This window comes from Coenobita brevimanus, chromosome 57 (genome assembly GCF_032717465.1).
Source record: "Coenobita brevimanus isolate Jiangsu-jjx chromosome 57, ASM3271746v2, whole genome shotgun sequence".
In the NCBI taxonomy this organism is placed as follows: Eukaryota; Metazoa; Arthropoda; class Malacostraca; order Decapoda; family Coenobitidae; genus Coenobita; species Coenobita brevimanus.
Genome location: NC_137010.1, coordinates 48,416,339 through 48,435,041, shown reverse-complemented (window position 1 = coordinate 48,435,041; position 18,703 = coordinate 48,416,339). Strand labels below are relative to the sequence as shown.

Sequence of the window (18,703 nt, the reverse complement as noted above, 5' to 3'; positions counted from 1 at the left end):
CTATGATCTCCAGTCTTTCAAATGCAGTGTGTCCAGGCATCTCGTAATGAATGGATCTTGAATTTGGCTCTCTCTTGTATTTTTTTCTCTTGGAGGGAACTGTTATTGCGGGCTCATGGCCTTTGGTTCCTTCTTCCTCGCATAAAAAAAAAATATATATATATATATATATAAGCACTGTTTCACTCACCAAACAAATCAACATACCTGACCTTTTTTCGCGACATTATCTGATCATCATTTCTGACTGTTTGTTCCTCTAATGCTACGTAAACTTTGTCCGCCACTTTGTCATCGATTGGGGACTCACTCTGGCCCTGAATTTCGTACCATGGCACGACATGTCTTTACTGGCCAGGTCACTGGTAACAGGTGAATTGCCGAGACAATGGCGTGCGGGGGGGGGGGAGGTCATGCGGGGTAAGGCATTGTCCCTGCCTGGCATCTTGTAGAGGAAAGCATCCCGTGTATACATACCAAAAATCATGCACGAAAATTGAAAATTGTGCGAATTTGGGACCTTGCAATTGATGTGCATTTATATATATCAACGGAACTGACAGTGACAAAACGTGTGGGCGTATATGTACGTGAACGGGACACGGCGGGTTAAGCATTTTTTTTTTTTTGGGGGGGGAAGCTTACTACCCTAGCATTTCTATACTAACGGAAATAGGAAACTAAGTAAAACCGCTGATTTGCATTACTGCAGAGGTAGTCATTTTATTTTTTATTCTAATGATTTTAGTTCATCAACACAGACCGTAAATATTTTTGTTATATTACTAACAGACCAAAGAACAACTCGTGAGGACATCCAAATTACAGGATCTCTGATAATTAAAGGTAAAATCTTGTAAACTGAAATAGAAATATGCCTGTCTACTGCACGACGGTCTATAAAGGCAAATGACCACACAGTGTTTTAGATATGTAGAGAAACGATTGTACAACTTTCACTTTTCTTCAAGGGAAATACTCGTATGATTTGTTTTTGCCCTATTTTAAAGTATTAACTGCATCCTCTTACTTGGCTTCAGCAGAAAAGAATGCATTTTTCAAACATCTTACAGTAGATCCATTTGGATTAAACCCTGAACATAACCATATCCTGTCAAAGCTGCTGGTGTGGTCAGGCCCTTTCATTCGTCCCCTCCATTCCGATGACATATTTCATACCCCATTCTTATTGCCTTCAGACTTTTTCTTATATTTTAGAGATTTTTTCAAAGGGCAGAGGTTATGTACAGTGTTCATTAATCCCTGCAGTAGAAAAGTTCGTTCCTTAGTTGATAACAACTGTCTGGAGGGAGCAAGAATAAAGTACAAAATACGTAGTGGAAATGAAAGTCAAAAATTCCTGGTCGCCCCTGAATCATCTCAAGGGCGTCATCACGTTGAAGGGGTGAAGGACTGGCCACTGCAAAACGGTGAAGTATTTTTACCTCGACCGGATGGAGTTGGTATAGTTTTTGGTCGAGTTTGTTTCTTTGTTTGTGTGTTAGAAACATTATGGAAAAACGGCAGAATGAAGTAACGTGAAACTATCAGGCTATGTGGGCACTGGTCCCAAAACAAAGTGACTAAATTTTGGAGGTACTCAAGTGACCTTGAAAGGTCAAAATCAAGGTCACAGAATTTCAGAGGACAATAACTTAGATATAATTATTCACTATTATGAATGTATCGGAACTCGTAATAAGGGCTTTCATTTGACATCAAGACCTTTGACCTTGAATGACCTTGAAAGGTCAAACTCAAGGTCACAGATATTCAGGGGGCTATAATTCGAAACTGGTTTAAGATAGAGATATTTGCTATTATCAACATATAGGAAGTCCCATATAGGTTTTAATTGGTACTATGACCTTTGACCATAAGTGACCTTGAAAGGTCAAACTCAAGGTCACGGATATTCAGGTGGCTATTGCTCGAAACTCGCTGAAGATAGATATTTACTATTGTCAAGATACAGGAAGTCTCATACGGACTTTTATTTGGCACCATGACCTTTGACCTTGAGTGACCTTAAAAGATCAAACGCAAGATCATGGATTTTCAGAGGGCGTAACTTGAAAACATTTGAGCCATTACCTTAGACTTTGTGTACCGTATTGATACTAAATGGCAGTCCCGTTTGAGTATTTAACAGCAATAAAATAACTGTTGTCAGGGGAGGTTTGTTGTGCCTGGCACCACTTGTTATATTTTATTCTTTCTGTCAAAAGATGATTGTATTCAGATTAACAGGCCACTGGTAGTGAAGATTTTAAGGAAGCCTATGTCTAACACCAAAGAAAGAAAAAAATATTCAAAGCCGAATAACATTGTTTGGTGAAAGCCATAACAAAATGCAAGGTTACGTCATCGGAGTGAAAGAATTAAGGCATGTGAATTCGGCAGCCAGACTACATACATACATACATGGGCCCTACACATGTATGATTACAAAGGCACTCGAGCGTAATGACCCAATTTGTATTCTGACACCCCCATTCTACGTACAGCCTCGTTAGAACACTGTAGGGTTACCTTTGTGCGGCTTGAATTCATTTGTACCCATTAGCGAAGATAACTGTAGCAGTGGCTTATATAAGGCTCTGAGTACTGTTAGTCTGCTGGGCCTTATTTTTGCCTTTTTTTTTTCGTTTTTCTTAATATATATTTTTTCCATTCTCTCTCTCTCTCTCTCTCTCTCTCTCTCTCTCTCTCTCTCTCTCTCTCTCTCTCTCTCCTCAGTCACTTCATTTTTCTCATTTGTATCGTATATTTGCTCAAACAGAACAAAGGTAAGGGTAGGTAGTCCTTTGAGCCCCGTAATTTTCCTCACTTTCATTTTTACTTTGTTCTTAACCTCATCAGTGCGATGGCGTCTTTTCAAATATATGCATTCAGCGGCTACACGGTTTTTCTGTATAATTTTCTCCTGTTACACTCAATTATTTTCCCATATCGTTTCCCTCTCTCTCTCTCTCTCTCTCTCTCTCTCTCTCTCTCTCTCTCTTCATTGTCCTACCTTTTCTCACGTCTCATTCTTTTCTAGTATCCCTCATTTCTTTTCACCTAATTTCGTTTCAAATTCTGTTTCCATCTATTCTCCAATGGATTTTATTTCTCCTCTTTCGTCTCATTTTTTCTGTCATGGCAGTATTTAGTCTTCCTACTTATTTTTATTTACATGCACGTAAAGAAGGCAGTTATTTTACAAGTATAATCCTTTATGCACTTGTAATAACTTGGGTTTTATTTTCACTCCCTCCGTTTATTTAAAGCACTTAATCTCTCTCTCTCTCTCTCTCTCTCTCTCTCTCTCTCTCTCTCTCTCTCTCTCTCTCCTTTCTTGTTCTGCTTAATTTTTTCCTTCTCTTATCCCTTTTTTGCATAATGACGTATATTTCATTTCATAATGGATACCACCCAAGTATGTTTCTCAAGACAGGAATGACCTCGAGTGATTAAGGCATTAATGAAGACCATTTTCTCTCAAAAAAAAAAAAAAAAAAAAAAAAATCCGTATGAAAAGTATATGCTGTATGACAGAGAGACGGCTTGTGAAAGAGTACACATACAGACTGGAAAGCACTGAATTAGGCATGTTGATGTGGATGAGCAGGATCTCAGTGACAAAACTGACGGTAATGTGCTGCAAGAGATTTGTCATTAGAAGTATTGGAGAAGCGATGGGAAGCCAAAAGGTTGAGGTAATTTGGACATGTTAAGATGAGGGTGAAGGGGGACTGGTTGAGTGGGTTACAAGTGTAGATATGGTGAGAAGAATGGCCAGAGGTAGACTGATAATGACATGAGGTGGGATACTGTGTGGATTGTGGAGGCCTCGGGACAGGGGGCCGATCAGATAAGTAGCCAAGGTGACAACACATGGAGAACTGCCATCGAGTGAGAAAACACACATGCTACCATGGTCATTGGCCTCTAAACGTAAACATAAGCGTATATCTGCAGTAATTGTTACAGGTATTATCTCCTCTCATCTGTATAACGTCATCTAGAGACAGCAATAAGCGAAAAGAAATTACTTTATCTTAGTAAACAAGATAATAAATAAATCTATTTCTTTTTATATTTTTTTTCTTATTCTCTCTCTCTCTCTCTCTCTCTCTCTCTCTCTCTCTCTCTCAAATTCATAAACAGACGGGGAGTTTTGAAATAAACCATCGTCACATCCATATGTCCAAATGCAGTTCCCCACCCAGTTCATTCTGTCCCTATCTTCCAACCATTTTATATCTCTTCTCATCTCTATCATCATCATCATCATCATCATCATCCAGAAACACACACACACACACACACACACACACACACACACACACAGCAAAAGTAGGTCAGCCAAAGCATTCTACAAATGCGTATCGCCCGCCATTACTAAAAAATCAGATCAGTAATCTTTGCTAAAATGAAATGGTTGCAGTTTAAATATGAGGCTTTATTAGGAAGGATGTTGTCCAAGCACAACGTAATTTTCATGTCCCATTCTGTTCTTCAGGTACGCCAAATAAATGTGTTTTTGCAGCACGGAAACATAAATTATAGGATATGGCAAAATGCTTTCTGACTTACACCCTCTGGTAATCGGAGGCGTATTATCGCAGCTTCGCCAAAATCAAGTCATTTCAAGGAACATATCCCAGGAAACTGTCCACAGAGTTTGGATACAGTTTGTCCACTTGATTTTGAGATATTATGGTAACACACACACACACACACACACACACACACACACACACACACACACACACACACACACACAGAAGCAGGCGATTACATCATCGCCTCGTCAGGTGGGCGATAACTATCATCTGAGTAGCATGCATTTCATCAGGCATCACTGAAATCTTCGTAATTCTTCTTTCATTCCTATGGTTGTTACAGCCCTCTATTTAGCATTTACGCTTCCTCTCTACTGCGTGCCTCTTTTCCTTCTGTTTCCTTTTGTTCTTTCATTTCTTCATTTTGTTGCCTACGTTTAAGTAATTTTTATTTCACGTAACCTCTTCTTTCTGTAATAGCGCTTTTGTTTTTGTTCTGTTTATCCTCTTTAACTTTCTGCTTCGCACGTTCTTCCCTTTCCAGTTATTCATCTCGCCGAACTCAGAATACTCTCTCTCTCTCTCTCTCTCTCTCTCTCTCTCTCTCTCTCTCTCTCTCTCTCTCTCTCCTGCAAGATAAAGGGCACCCTACTCCCATTATTCTCTTTGAAAAGCAACCCATAATTAATCTCCCAAGGAAAGATCGTAGCGTTTTGAATTACGGAGAGAGAGAGAGAGAGAGAGAGAGAGAGAGAGAGAGAGAGAGAGAGAGAGAGAGAGAGAGAGAGAGGAGAAGGGAGAGGGATATAAGAGATTAAATGGGAGGATTGGAGAGGGAGACGAGTGGAGAGAGGAGGACGGAAGAAAGAGAGAAGATGGAAAAAGAGAAGCGAAAGAAACAGAGAAGGTAGGTGGAAGAAAATAAGGGGGAAAATGACAGAACAGAGAGACGGCAAAAGTAAGAGAAAGAGAGGAAGAAAGGGAGGAGAGAGAAACGAAACGGAACAGGAACTTTGGGAGGGAGAGAGAATATAACGTACTGGGAGAAGAAAACAAAAAGGACGTGTGTGAAATAAAAGATGAGATGAAAGTAAAGTAGGAAAGAAAGAAAAAGAGAAGGGAAATGGGCGGAAGGGAGAGAAGGAACGGAGAAGGGTAAGGGTAAGGTGTAATTAGAGGAAGAGGAAAAGACGGGAAGGAAAGGAGGAGGAAGAGGAGAAATGGCGGGGAGACGAAAGGATTAGGTGATGGAAAAAAAAAAAAAAGGATGAGTAAAGGAATAAGAAAACAGTAGGAGGGAGAAACATCGGCGAAAAAATTGAAACTGAATGGAAAAAGGGAAAGTGAGAAATTATAATTAACCTCAAATACACGGATCGGACAGAGCTTTAAAAGAAGTGGTTCGGCGTTAATACATACATACATATCTATCTATCTATCGATCTATCTATATACAGTACATATATATATATATATATATATATATATATATATATATATATATATATATATATATATATATATATATATATATATATATATATATACAAAATTTTAGTAGGAAAATTAGAAGAAATGAATTATGCAGTATGTAACTGTCTATATCTTTCTACCCATCTATCTACTGTATCTCGAGGGGAGAGGGGAAGGGGGAGGAGAGGAAACAGCAAAATACCGGTGGTGAACCATTAGACACCTAAACAACCATCCCAGTAAAATCGTGTGTTCTGTTTGGCTTTGAACGCGATTACAGTACGGGAAGAGTTCAGTTCTAACGTGCCTTCTTGCCTGGTATACTGTAAATGTAGGAGTGAAAGCGGATCTTACGTTTGGTTTTAAAAAGGTGATGCTATATTAGCAATTTTTGGAAAGTTATTCATTTCTCACACATGCTGCCTTTCTCGCTGTAGTATATTCCTGGTACCACCACACTACCTAACACAGCTTAGAAGTGGTCCCTTGCAGTGAATGAAATAACCAAGACTATATCTAAATACTCCAGTTAATATCATTGTCTCCCCAGCTACTCGTATGTAAATTATATGCGTCCACACTAGAAAGTGTGGAATGTGTTCGAGCAAGCAAGTTTGTTAATGTTGATAGATATATAAAAACAGTGTTTCATCCCAAATGCTTCATATTTTTCACACAAAAAATTTTGAAGAAAAAAAAGTTAAATAACACCAATTACTTTTCCTTAAGTTTTCCAACTATGTCCACAGGTCCACTTTACATTTGATAATTTGAGATACCTAAGGTTTGGTGCTCAATTTGGCTTTTTTTTTTTTTTTTTTTTCTTTTCGCACTATAGTGACAGAGTGTGAGAAAAGCTACTTGAGTAACACCTGTTAGCTTTCCATACACTAATCAGCGATGTGCATAGAACCATTGTTATTTTCGTTGCTTTAAAAAAAAGTAATGGTGCACAATTCGTAACTTTTGGAGTAATTTCAGCAATATGGTGGTGAATTTTGAAAAGGCACTTAAATATCATCTATAACTTTTCGGTATGCTTTCCAATAGTGTACATAGGTCCTCTTTAGCTTTAGTAATTTTTTAGATAACCCAGTTTAAGTGCTTAGTTTAGTTACTATTTTATTTTAAAAAGAAATATTGTGGCAAACTCTGAGAAATGCTACTGAAGTAATGCCAAATTATGAGGTGCTACCCGAAAGTTCCAGTAACTTGAACAGAGGGAGCCAACCGTTTGCAGTTTTGCCTTTTGCTGCTAGGAGGAGTCAGCAGCACCCCTTGTACGTCAGTGTGGCCCCGGCCGTGTCTGTGAGCGGACGTGTTGTTGAGTTATGCTTACTGTTGTAGCGTGGTGTGTAGGTGGTTTGGCGGTTTTGCAATGGTGGACCAATGGCGCAGCAATGTCAAGTCGATGTTGATCGTTTTCTTCAATATCCAAGGGAAAGTTCACAAGGAATTCGTCCCACCAGGTCAATCTGTCAGCGGAAAGATTTACTGTGATGTTTTGCAGCGTCTGAAGGAGAATATCTGTCGCAAACGTCCAGAACAGTGGAAGAACAAGGACTGGGTCCTGCATCATGACAACGTCCTCACCCATGCATCAATTGTTGTCTGGCAGTTCCTGGCTTCCACTACCACAGTAGTCATTTCCCGCCCACCCTATTCCCCTGACCTTGCCCTCTGTGACTTTTTCTTGTTTCCCAAGCTGAAATTACGACTGAAAGGACGTCGATTTGACTCGATTGTGGAGATCCAGACAGAATCGCAGGAGGTGCTCAAGACCATCACGCCTGAAGCCTTCCAGGGATGCATGGACTCGTGGAAAAAACGCTGGGACCACTGTATACATGTCCAAGAGGACTACTTCGAAGGCGACAGTGCGAACTAGGAGGTAAGGTAAGCTATTTTCCTACAATATTAAAATTACTGGAACACTGGGGAGCACCTCGTACTTTCCATAGGCTTTCAGGAGATATGCGTAGTTCCGTTTTAGCATTAACAGTTTCCAAGATAACATTTTCCATGCTTAGTTTGACTTTTTTTTTTTTTTTTTGGTGATGAATATTGAAAAGTTACTTAAGTCTCTGTCTATCTATTGATCATCCAATCCCTTTTTCTGCCTCCATCAGTAGAGGAAGGCCCCGGGACCAGGCTACCCAGTCTTGACATCAAGGAGAGCGTGACAGCTCACCTATCCCTGTAGTGATATGTGAGTAATAAACCTCAACCTACCCGCGGATGTAAACCATTAAGGGACCCATCCTATTGGATCACCTTAATCCACATGACCACTAGACATCATTTAGTTGTATTTCCCTGACGTAAATGGTTTTCAGAGTTACGAATGGCCATTTGGCACGTTGGTCACATCAGAGTCACTGGAAGGCAGAACTGCATCGAGTGAGTGGTTGCTGGGTGCCTTTACCTCCCACCAGCTTAATTTTTCATTAACTTTCCAAAGAAATGCGTAGAGTGGCTGTAATTTTAACAGTTTCTGAGATAATGCAGCGTTGGTGCTCATTTTGGCGCTTTTCGGCTTTAATCAGCTATATGGTGGGAAAATTATGGAAAATTCATGTAACATTTTTTCCTAAGCCGTCCAATGACGTGTGTGGATCCATTACCCTAGTTCCCGCGTTGGCACAGCTTTCGAGCTGTGCTTACTACCGGTACCTTTTTACATACATGTATAGTATAGTATAGTATAGTATAGTATAGTATTGTATTGTATTCTCTCCTGCTGGCTTTGCCCGCAAGCTAGAAAAATTACTTAAAATAATAAGGAAGATGTATGCAGAAATTAAATTTCTGATGATTATTTATTGAACAACTGCGATAATTAGATGAGATTAGTTTGCATGTCACTTTACGGAACGCATTCAGTAGTGAGGACGAGATAGCAAATACACCTCTCATTATGGTTTAACAAATGACTACTAGAAATTTGGGGTTCGCTAACCCCTTAGCACTTTCAATTTTGACAGTGCGGCCATTAAATGCTCTTGATTATTAGCCTTTTTTGTTGGAAAAAGTTTCTGTGAAAAAAATAACGTGCATCGTAATCTGGATTAACAAACTATTTTCATTATTCTCGGAAAAAAGTGATTGTGAAAGTATATAAAATTTTTTGGTACGTTAGCTTTATCTGGAGCATAGCATTATGATTAGCAGAAATTATATGGAAAACGGGTTAGTCATAGCTAAAAGGTTACTGGTTAGTTTGGCGATATCACAGTAGGTTATGACATAATTTTTAGAAAGTACAAAGGAACTACTAATCTTGACGCTACTTCACCTACCACATACCCTCAGTAGCTCCTCCTATACTCAGTCTCCCTTACTTAACTGATCCTAACCCAGTTTAGCCCCAGATTGATCTAGTTAATGAAATACCTAACCTAACTTTACTTAACCTGGCTTCAAATACTATAAAATTACATTCTAGTCTGCTATTTCTCACGTGCCTAATCTTACCCTTTTCAGCTTTGGTCAGTATTTTCTTTGTTTACACTATTTTCAGTCTCTCGCAAAACATATTTATTCAAAATGACTGAAAAACTGACACAGAAATTTTGTGCCTCAGATGTGTAAAGAAATTATTGATGTATATCATTTAAACTTTCCCAATATCACCAAACCTGACTTGCACTCAACCACCCAACCTAAACTCATACGTTCTGCCTACTACCACTCGGCTTGACCTCATAACCTAACCTACTTGCTGCCATCTAATTACTGGGGATTATCTGCCGTGTCAGCTAAAAGGTCATTAGGCTTTCTACCAATCAGTCTGATTCCACTTAAGCTGACACCATCCACGTTCTGCGACCTCTCCTTACCTAACCTAACCTAACCTAACCAACAGGCTGGGCAGCGTGTGAACCTGTACGGGTCCCAGCCCTACTACCAGGTGATGGAGAACGACGGCAACTCACACGGCATCCTGCTCCTCAACTCCAACGCCATCGGTTTGTTTATACTCCATTTGGATAGTTTAATTACTTAATAGGATTTGGAATTTTTCATATCTTTATAATGTAAAGTTTGGCAGGCCTTTTTGTATGAGATTTACATTTTTTCTGTCTTAATTCCTTCCATTCAGTGACATCGCTTACTAGGTTAGCGTTGACGTTTTCATACGAGTTTATTCAATTCAGGAGAAACTTTTCGAAATCAAGAGATTTGATATGGCCACATCAACCCCATCACAAGTCGAGTGGTTTCGTGAACTACATAAAACCATCTGATAGTGGCAAGAATGAAATACAAATGAGGAATTAAATGTCCTACTTACAGAGCCTGGATTGGTGAGTTTTGTGCACCTCCTGCCTGATTCACTTAGCCTTTTCAGTCCGGTTATAATTTTTCCACTTTTTCCTTCCTACATACAGACAGTCGTATTCAATTTAGGAGAGACTTTCTGAACTGGTGGAATTCGATATAGCCTCCATAATCTCTATCGCAACAGGGCCCTACCCCAAGGTGAATGAAAATGTTTTATATTGACATGAATTTAAAAAAAAAAAAAAAAAGAAGACGTCTCCCGGCTGAAGGGGTTAACCATAGGGCCTGTCATGATGTTTCCTTTCTTTCTTCCTTTTTTTTTTTTTTTTCTATCTGTCCACATCACACCACACCCCCATCCTCACTTTACTGGCTCACATAACATTCAGAAGTTACGTGTTTTTCATCCATATCCTCCCTCCACGTAAGAATTTTATATAACTCTATTCATACTATTTTAAAACAATATCGTATAGTTCATTCACTTTTACTTGACCCAAATATTCATCCTTTGTAGGTTATTTCACGTAGCTCAGTGGAGGAGAGAGACAATACTGTGGCCTTACATCCTTTCTGTAGTACTTCTCAGCGATTAGTTTAATTTTTTAAGTGTAAATCTGTTCTTATAACGCAGCATTCCAGATGGAGGGATGGCAGTTTTAGGCCAAGGTATGGTGAACAGAGTACAATATAGACTAATTTTAATTGACACATCCATTGTTAGCATGCCTGTCATCAGAGCAACAACAACAACAGCAACAACAAAAACAGCAGGAACCAAAACAAGAAAAAAAAAAAAATAAAAACAGCAACAGCAGCAGCAGCAGCAGCAGCTACATCATCATCACCATCATCATCATTAGACTATCATTAACATTAACATCAGCATTATTTTTATTTTGATAATGATACTACTATTACTATTACTACTAACAAGCTAGTAGGCAACGATGGCCAGCTCTAATCTGACCAAGCTTTGTCAGTGACCGGATATGAGTTTTGGTATGAAGAGTCAGTCCTGTATGGCGGAAACGAAGGACAACATCCCACCCAAGAATCATGGCTCTGGGTCAATAACCTTCTGATCCTTAGCATTTTGCGCAAACCTAGTCGTGATATTAGCGATTTTCCGCTGAAGTACATTTGATGATATTTGACCCCTGACATGGCGGATGTTGGTCATGCACTTGATGACCTTTGAATCCTAACCTGGCGGGTATAGGTCACGGATGTACGCTCGCTTGTAATATATGCCCGTTAACGTCTAAAAGCATGCAAAGTTTCATTCGATTCCATCCACCCACTATGGAACTTGAGGACTTGAAATTCGCGGAATGACTCACCCTAGGTGCAAGTTGTAGGTGGTGCTGCTAGCGACCGGAAGTGAGTGTCGATACTAAAAGTCATTTCCTTATGAAGGTACTCCAGTGCAACATTCCACCCAAGAATCATGGCCCTAGCTTAATAATCTTCGGAGCCTCAGCATTTCGCACGAGCATAATCGTGATTTTAGCATATTCACTGTTTTTGCATATGTTGACCTTTGACCCATGACCTGGCCAATGTAACACATAGGTGTACAGTAGAAAGTTGTAGTACTAGTCAACGTCTACAAGCATCCAAACTTTCATTCACTTCCATCAAGTCGCTGGGGAACTAGGGGAGCATTTTTAAAAACAGGAACTGGTTGTTAGGAATGCTGAGGCCAATCTTTGTAGGATTACCACTCGAAAACTGGAGGAGAGAGAGGGAAATGGATGGCACACTTCCAGTACGGAATAACCTCACGATTACGCCCAAAGAAGTCAGAGCTTTTACGTCGATTAGTAATGCTTTTACAGCTCAAAACGTGAAAAGTACGAAAAAAGTGTTTTTCGGCTGTTGCTAGGCAAAGAGTAGTAGTCTAGCAACCAAAACCTTGTGGACACAACTATACCTCATACCAATTAATCTGGCCAGGCATGTATGGCAACACTGTTCCTGCCGAGATTCTGATTGGCTGGAGGTGTTTGTTCGATTTAGTTGTTGCTAAAACTGATACTCTTTTTATTATCAGATGTGATACTGAATTTGTCGACAATACAATCGTCAAAAGCAATAAGAAATCCGTTATATACTTAACAACAATGAAATTTTCGTAGGAAGATAGAGATATTGAGTCAAAACAGTATTATAACAGTCCAAGTCAAGGTCAGCATTCGAACAATTCCTTTAAATCTCCGACACTCCGTAATATAACAGAAAATTAAGGAAACTTGCTTAATCTTAGCATTGGTATAACACATTTAAATTTTAAGATCAGTCCGTACTGTGATAATAGAAGATATATGATGAAATAGTTTTCCTTTAGCCTACTTTGAATTTTCGCGATTTTTTCAAACCTCCCTCCCCTCAGAACTCGTCTTTTCATTTGAATTTTTAATTATTCAGAGTTGTGGCACGATTTAAGGGTGCGGACCGATCTTTTAAAATTTAAATGTGTTATACCAATGCTAAGATTATGCAAGTTTCCTTAATTTTCTGTTATATTACGGAGTGTCGGAGATTTAAAGGAATTGTTCGAATGCTGACCTTGACTTGGACTGTTATAATACTGTTTTGACTCAATATCTCTATCTTCCTACGAAAATTTCATTGTTGTTAAGTATATAACGGATTTCTTATTGCTTTTGACGATTGTACTGTCGACAAACTCAGTATCACATCTGATAATAAAAAGAGTATCAGTTTTAGCAACAACTAAATCGAACAAACACCTCCAGCCAATCAGAATCTCGGCAGGAGCAGTGTTGCCATACATGCCTGGCCAGATTAATTGGTATGAGGTATGCTGTAAGTCATATTCAAGTTTGGTCGGAATCGGATAATTCTGAAGGGTAGATGTATGTCACGGGGTTTTTAAAATATCACGGAGTTTTTAAAATAAATGCTTAAATATTATTTAATTGATATTAATATTCAAAATAATATTAAAGAGCAGGGACAATGATTGTCTTGCTACATCAAGCAATGATTACTTTACGCTGCTTCTTCGCACGATTCTCTAAGAACGAGAATTTATAAACTTTCTCAACAGTACACAGCAGAGACTAATTACTCACAAATGCTGAATTAGTACTGTTAGCCTCTGGAGAAAGTCACTTCACCCCTGACAATAAATAACTAATACTAATAATAATATCAGGTCCTTGCTGATGCTTGACTCTAAGGTGGCACAACGGATTTTAAGTTAATACAACAAGACTGGTCTAAGTACCAGTTATGAATAGTAAAACGTCTATGAAAGCTAGGAGCTATGTGGGAAATAAGCTTAATTATGGAGAAATGAAACAAGACTTTACTTTACATTAAGCTCAAGAAAAAGAACTGTTAAATTTATTGATTACAAAAAAATAAATTTAACGTTACAATTCAAAATCAAATTAATGAGATCGCACTCACTCACTCACGGAAAAGCTAAATCCTTACGCCTAGAAAAAAAACACTTTAATTAAACTCTTAAGACTAGGGAAATACAAGAAGGAAATACTATAGTCGATGAATGCTTTGTATCACCAAGGTGGGAGCACTGGAGACTGTGATCTTGTGGAGCTTGGGTGCTAGCTGACCTCTCCTCTCACACTTCTGGAGCACAGGACCTCTCTCCGTCAAAGCAACAACTGGACTGCCTAAGTCGTGGGAACAAAGGGGGAGCAGTAGGCCGCATTTTTCTAACGGTCAAGTGAGCGAAACGCGCCCAAAACAAATCGCTCAGCGGAAGCGCTAATGTCTCACACAGAGACGATCACGTATGGCAATGAAAAATTGATTTGACAAAGCTTCCGTCCGAATGAGCGGTTAACTGAACAATAAACAGTGAGTTTTCCACTAATAGTTCGTGGCTTCTCACAAAAGGGAAATGTCGTGAATTTGATTCGTAACATTACGCCCCTACAAAATAAAATTTTTTCCTTATGGGAAAAAATTTGTGGATATATATATATATATGTACACATCCTAACTCAGTCACACAAGATTCACACTGTGGTGTGTGTGCTATCCTGCTACAGGAGAAAGTCACAGTCGCCAGTGAGCGAAAAAAAACTCGTATTTACGTTAATAGAAGCAAGCTTGAGGGAAAAACTCCGTGACGACAGTGAAAATCCTGTACTCAGGTCAAACTGAGCGAAAATTCGCTACATTTACACTGACAACTAATTGTTGTGTAGCGTGGTGTATGTAATACACGGTGTAGGTGTGACAGTTGTAGTGTAACTGTACCTAAGTGTAAAATGACACAGTAAATAATATGGCGACGACGAAGGCAGAGGAGAAGAGGCGGCAGCGTGCGGCAGACGATCAGCGGGCCCGCACAGCAAAACTGCTACACCCATTGCTGCACCTGCAAAACCAATTGAGGTGGAGCATCAAAAGTGTCAATGAGACAAAATTTTATTATGTTACAATTACTCTCTCTGCCTAGCAATCAATACATGCTACGAAAAATATGCTCCGGCTGAAAAATACAAGTGACAGCCCAAGCTTCGTACATTTGAGGTCGCCATTAATTATAGCACACGATCATGGTCAGCAAGTTGAGAATCCTTGTGCAAACTCGGGTCTTCCATAGCCTCGAACTGCACACGGGTCCTCAACCTGTGCCTTAACCTACAGTACTTATTAATATCGGAAAGCTGAGAATCCTTGTGCAAACTCGGGTCTCCATAGCCTCGAGTCGCCTCTGCGGAGTCTCGAACTTCCCCCTTAACCTACAGTACACGTGTATTTACAGGCCCTAGACATACTGTGTCCTGTGGGGCCAACAAGTGAGACGTCAGGTCTACACTTTTGACTGGGAACCAGGCTGGTCCTTGGATTACTCAAATAAAAGCTGGAAACCCTGGTGAAATATTATTCGCCCATCACCAACTAAAATAGAAAATGGGAGGAATTATTCCTAAGTTTCCGACAGAGGATGCCTATCACGGAACCCAGCATACAACAACTGCTCATGTTAGTCAGCAGTTAGTAGGCGAGACATCAGGTCTGCACCTACGTTATCACTACCCTGTCTCTCAACTGACTCAGAGATTACAGGTGTAGTTACGAACGGCACAGGAAGGACATGTCTCTGATTAGTGGTGTTACTTTGACGCACTGCAGGAACGGACAAAACTATCTACGTCCCGTCCCATCCCTGGCCAGAAAAAGTCAGCTCGGATACGGCCCTGGGTCTTCCTTTTGCCCATGTGACCTCCTGAGGCTGAACAATGACCCCATTCTAACACTGCTTGGCGGTACTTGGCGGGGACAACAAACTGCAGTCGAACCTCGCCCTCGGGTGTTCGTGACTCATGGTAGAGCCGTCTTTGTTTGCGAAGGAACTTGGCTCGACCTCCCCGTGAATACTTAATCACTCGACCCTTTTGTTTGTTCCGCACGGCAGCAAGTGTCGGGTCAGAATGTTGTTCTTGTACAACAAGTTGACTACACATCAGATCTTGCGGCGATTCAATGATCACTGGGGTGACACAGTCTGGAGCCTCAACCATGGCTCGTGTTACCGCAGCAGCCGAAGTCTGAGTAGCGTCATCATCGGAGCAACTATCCTTGACTCCTTGAATATTGCCTACTATAAGGTCAAATAGAGGCTCTGGCATGACAACTGCAAATGTCGTACCAGTATAAAATGGAGATGCCACCTGGATACATGCCTCAGGGAACAATCTCACTGATCCATCAATAAGGTTTGCATGGATCTGTCGACCTGTATACTGCTCAGGCCGAACTACGAGTAGACTCTGCTTAACAGAGCAACCTGAGGAACCATTATCTCTCAGGACCTTCACAGGAATGCCTCCCACAAACCCTGGCTGAACAAGGAAGGTACTGTCACCTGTGGGAGGGCCTGTGGAGGAAGCAGCTAGCCGCTCATGAGGCTGCTGAATTGATGCGGCAAACATTGTGCCTTGAGAATAATTTTGGGAAGATGGAACATTGGCCATCTGTGGAGGGGGGTTCACTGTTAATGTGGGACTAGTGAACTGTGGGGAAGTACCCATACTGGTAGGGACGTGACCACCGTGCTGCTGCTGAGGAATGAAGGCTGCATTCGCTTCCTGCCTCTTTAGAGCTGGTGGTGAAAAAGTTTGTCCTGATGGTCGGTTGCGTGGCTGATACTGCTGCTGGTTAGGGTACTTGTTGTACCTCTTCCACTCAGGTTTCTGAGTGTTTTGCCCCTGGTCCTTCCACTGCGATTTTGGACCTTGGCCATTATTCTGAGAATGGCCTTGTTGCTGGGGTTCAGTCTGAGACGGCTTCCCAGACTTGGCAATAACTTTTCTGCTCCAGGTGTTTTGCTTACGAGTTTGATACCCGTATGCAGTAAAGTATGCATCAGCCTTTTCTGCCATTTGGCTGGCATCTTTCACCTGGCAGATCATAAGCTGTGCTATGAGCTCAGCAGGCCACGACCTCTCTAGCTGCGTACGCAGCATAAGGTCAATTATCCCCTCACGCGTGGAAGGAGTTTCATCTTTCTCCATCCACTCATTTAAGTAAGCTGTGAGATGAGCAAGGAACTGAACAGCTGTCTCCTTGTCTTGGAGACGAGCTCGCATGAACTGAACTTTGGCGTCGTCTACTGTGAGACCATACACCTTAATGAGTGCAGCTTTCATCATCTCATATGTGAGATTGTCTCCACGAATTCTGTGGAGAATATCGAGGGCAGGGCCCTCAAATAGGCTAAGAAACTGAAGCCGCTTAGCTGCCTCAATCCCAGTTGATACATGTCTGCCATGCACCCTCAAAACGAGCTATGTACGGCTCGATTCGCTTGCTTTAGCCTTGTATGAAGGAAGCTTGATGCATGGGGTCGCCAGGACATGTGCAGGGAGAACGCCTTTCGTGGAGCTTGGACCAACTGCACCAGACGTGTCTGAAGCCAAGGAATCTCGCTGGAGCTTCCTCAAAGCACTTCAAGTTTCATGTTTTTCTCGTGTGCCTCACGTTCGGCACGCTCGTATTACAGCGTTGTTCTCGCTCGCGTTCATTGCTCGTTCCACGCTCGTATTTTGCGCTGTTGTCAGCTCATTTTCTAACTCGAAAGGCTTCGCGTTGTTTCTGCTCGTTGTTCCTGCGCTCCTTCTCACGCTGCTCTTGTTCATATGCACGCTCTCTTTCACGTTCCTCCACGCTGTTCTCGCTACCATATTCACGCTGAATCTTATGAGGTCTTCATGGGCATCATTCTCGCAGCTGCTGCTCCTGATTATGCCGTGAGAGTATATACTCTCTTTTAATTTCCGGTTGGGTCTGTAAGACCCATATCTTTGTGGCTTCCTGTAAAAATATGGTGTGTAATAGCCATGGCGCTAATTTATTAAGCAAACTGAGAACTGAGTACTGACTGACTTAGCGCAAACAGATACTTACTAATAAACACAAGTAAAGAGTACAGACACACGTTAGTGGTGACCAGTCTTATCTAGTTAACTGGCAAAGATTAAAGCAAAAATGCAAATAACTAAGAACTCTCAATAATTAACGCGATGGGTACGGCGGCTACCCAGGAGCGAATAAAATCGTCTGGCGTTACCAAGAATAAACTAGAGTTAAGTACTCTATTGATTAATAAAGCAAAAATTCACTTGCTAAATCAACGGTAACCACCAGTAAACTTGTGCCTATAAACTTTAATGATAAATTCCTAAATATGAACGAGTGAGCACTATCTCGTGAATAGCTTTATAGCTAGGAGTTAATATCCTGGAATGAGGTCGCCAATTGTCACGGGGTTTTTAAAATATCACGGAGTTTTTAAAATAAATGCTTAAATATTATTTAATTGATATTAATATTCAATAATATTAAAGAGCAGGGACAATGATTGTCTTGCTACATCAAGCAATGATTACTTTACGCTAAGCTTCTTTCGCGCACGATTCTCTCTAAGAACGAGAATTTATAAACTTTCTCAACTGTACACAGCAGAGACTAATTACTCACAAATGCTGAATTAGTACTGTTAGCCTCTGGAGAAAGTTACTTCACCCCTGACAATAAATAACTAATACTAATAATAATATCAGGTCCTTGCTGATGCTTAACTCCCAGGTGGCACAACTGGATTTTAAGTTAATACAACAAGACTGGTCTAAGTACCAGTTATGAATAGTAAAACGTCTATGCAAGCTAGGAGCTATGTGGGAAATAAGCTTAATTATGGGAGTAAGAAATGAAACAAGAGTTTACATTAAGCTCAAGAAAAGAACCTGTTAAATTTTATTGATTACAAAAAAAATAAATTTAACGTTACAATTCAAAATCAGAATTAATGAGATAGCACTTTCCACTAACACGCAAAAAGCTAAACTCTCTTACGCCTGTAGAAAAAAAAAAACACCTTAATTAAA

The 18,703-nt window shown here is 40.4% G+C and overlaps 1 pseudogene; it reads left to right on the top strand.

The window, feature by feature from the left end:
• The window catches only part of LOC145401986 (maltase-glucoamylase-like), a 426,725-nt pseudogene that overhangs the window by 143,041 nt on the left and 264,981 nt on the right, over positions 1-18,703 (top strand).